Genomic DNA, 3,266 nt, shown 5'->3' on the forward strand with positions numbered 1-3,266 from the left:
AGTTTTAAATACAGAAAGCACCAATGATAACATGTAGAATCTAGATCATCTGGGCAATTTAGTAGACTTTCAAAAAGTCTGAGGCACAATTACAAGACAGTAAAAGTTCTTGTGCAACCTACATAAACGCAGCAAAGAAAATTAAGACATAAAAACATGGGAAAGCTCACTGTAAAAATATTATCAAAATATTTCCACATAAGACATTTTGCTTTCATTTTTAGAGCAGCTGAAAAGACAAACATTCACTTTAAAATAAAAATATATATTCTCATTTGGTCTGTCTATGAAATATCTTAAAATGTCATAATTTTTATTTAAATTACAGCAGACAATGTTATGGGAGAGGAAAAAAAACCAAGAAAAATAAATCAATACCCCATAACAAAAAGCCCCCAAGCACAAGTGTTGATTTCCCTAGATATACTTACCTTGCATTTTCACTCAAAACACTGTTAAGAGAAACCTTTTTATTTTTTAAACCAGAAAACAAAATGAAGCTCATGTGACCAGGTTTTGAGAAATAAACTCCGAAAGAATTTTAAGTCATAACTTATTTCAAATGAATAGGAAAAATAATGATTTTTGCTTACATTATGCAGAGATAAGCTTTCATTTGTTATGCAGAAGAAAATTATATGCAGTGTGTTTACAGTTAATATCTTGAGGCAAATGTTCACTTAAATTCACAATGTCTCCACTGGCCTTATGCCAAAAGAGAAATACACTTTAAGAGCTTACTTAAATTTGCTCATTAACTATGATTTAGCCTTTTCTACCATATTATATTGGATAACTAGATTTTAAAGAATATCACACAAAGCTTCTTAAAATATGGTAAGCATTCTGAGATGTCTTTATCAAGAAACCATATCAGCAGAGAAGTGATAAACTGTTAAACTTCCTTTTTTGCCCCAAATTATGTGTCAGAAAGGAAAATAAATACCACTTCTCTCCTTCTAGACTTTACAAGATTCTTTTGTAGTAAATGTGTTGGAGCAAAAAAGTAAAGCTGGATAAAAGAGAGACGATTCTAAGGCACGCTTAGCATAGGGAATTTTAAAATAAAGACATTTACAGTTGGCTGCTTTACAACATAGTTTAACTTTTTTTTGGTGAGAATCACTGACAACGTTAGCAGCATAAACAGGTTGACTTCTTTTCCATAAGTACGTTGTTTCCAACTAGCTTCCAGTCTTGCCTCCATGCCCAAAATTCAGGCAAGTCTAGGTAATCCTGTCTTAGCCAATGGACAGGATGTATTTGAAAATGAGAAAAATGGGTTTAAATTAGGAAGCAAAGTACTTTGTTATAGCTGAAAGTGTTTTAAATGGAGCAAATGGTTGTAAATAATGAATAACAGAGCATCTATTTTGGGACATTATGGCTTAAAATGCTATTTACTTTGAACTTCACAAATAAACACAGCTGTATTGTTTTGAAAAAGCAATGAAAGGCATGCACCTCTACTAGCAGATTTAGCACTTCTGACCAAGTAAGACACCAACTTCTTTAAAAATATGCTTCACGCACTGTACTGGATTTTTTTAAGATGTAAATTTTAATGCATTATTTCTTTTTTGAATTTGAACAGGAATCAGAATGGGATGATCCAGAAGATGACCTGTGGCGTCTTTCAGGTGACCATGATCTTGTTCGTCTTTTTTTGCAATCACCAGATGAAGAAGATCTAGAACAACATCTCTTTCTGTTCCTCTCAGGAGATGATGAACTTGAATAAGGTATTTTTCGTGGGGAAGAAGACACCCTGTGGGACCTGGAGCTGGATCTTGACTTCAACCCACGAGATCTCGGACGTTCTCTGGAACCGGAACGAGATCTTGACTGAGAACTGGAAGAACTTCTTTAACGGGACCTGGACCTAGACCTTGAACTTGAGGGGGAGGATGAGCATGATGAATATCATGAATGTGAAGATCGAGACTTTCAGCGACTTCGTCTATTAGATCTCTTTTTATTACTCCCTTCTTCTTCACTGGCATCAAGATTATATTTTTGAGAGATCAGCATCATCTTCATCCTCATCCTCTTGCTCTGATTCTTTTTTTTTTTTTTTTTTTTTTTTTTTTTTTTGAGACGGAGTTTCACTCTTGTTACCTAGGCTGGAGTGCAATGGCGCGATCTCGGTTCACTGCAACCTCTGCCTCCTGGGTTCAGGCAATTCTCCTGCCTCAGCCTCCTGAGTAGCTGTGATTACAGGCACGCGCCACCATGCCCAGCTAATTTTTTGTATTTTTAGTAGAGACAGGGTTTCACCATGTTGACCAGGATGGTGTCGATCTCTTGACCTCGTGATCCACCTGCCTCGGCCTCCCAAAGTGCTGGGATTAGAGGCGTGAGCCAGCTCTGATTCTTTAGCTTCTAATTCCTTTAATATAGATACAGGACCAACTGCTTTCCCTCTGTATTTTTTCTTTTTATGTCCAAACTCATCATATTCATCATCAGATTCTTCTCTTTCTATATATTCAACATTTTCTCTTTCATTAAAGCCACCACCATATTCTGTTCTTTCTTTTAATTTAGCATACTTTGGAGTATTACACATATTACACTCTGATCTTCTGGCCCAATTCACATTGCTGCAAGTTTTACATTGCCAGTCATTAGCACTAAATAGGCCTCGGCTCTTTTCTGCAAGTGTCTTTCCTATTTCAGTGCCCCCAGCTTCCATCATCTTGGCCTCAGTTGTTTTCTCCCCACCACATCGATTACAACTGGTTCTTCTAGCAAAGTTTACATTTCCACATCTTTTGTCAGGGCAAATCCAGTCCCCATCACTGACTCGGAAATTCTTGGTCATCTTGAGCACCACCAGCACAGACACTCGCAGCTATGTCTTCCAGATAGACGTTTTTGTAATGACCTTTAAAGACAGAGCATCTTTCTAATACTTAACAATCCTGAGATTTAAATAAATAAAAAATAAAAACTCTTTTATATCTAATCTAAATCTCTTAAGGTACAATGGTACAGTAGCATTCAGGTTTTGTTTTATTTCATATTGTGTCACTAATTTTCGTAAATGATACATTTGATGGCTATGGCGGTGAAAGTAAAATTTCATATGTATATGGCTTTATATTTACAAATATTTAATACCGCCTTTTAAAAATAACAGATCATTGGATAAGGTGATATAGACAAACAGCATGAACTAAGCTTCCTGCACAACCTGCTGTTACATAAAATGTGGAGGAAGTAATTCTAAAAGAAACTTTGTATCATAGAAATATTTACATTTA

General features: G+C 35.6%; 1 pseudogene; it reads right to left on the reverse strand.

Moving 5' to 3' along the window:
* Positions 1 to 1,545: 1,545 nt before the first annotated feature.
* Positions 1,546 to 2,824, reverse strand: LOC110567874 (zinc finger Ran-binding domain-containing protein 2-like; annotated as a pseudogene).
* Between the last annotated feature and the right edge of the window lie 442 nt (positions 2,825 to 3,266).

Source organism: Aotus nancymaae, unplaced genomic scaffold, assembly GCF_030222135.1.
Source record: "Aotus nancymaae isolate 86718 unplaced genomic scaffold, 86718_ANA_hifiasm-v0.15.2.pri h1tg000008l, whole genome shotgun sequence".
NCBI lineage: Eukaryota > Metazoa > Chordata > Mammalia > Primates > Aotidae > Aotus > Aotus nancymaae.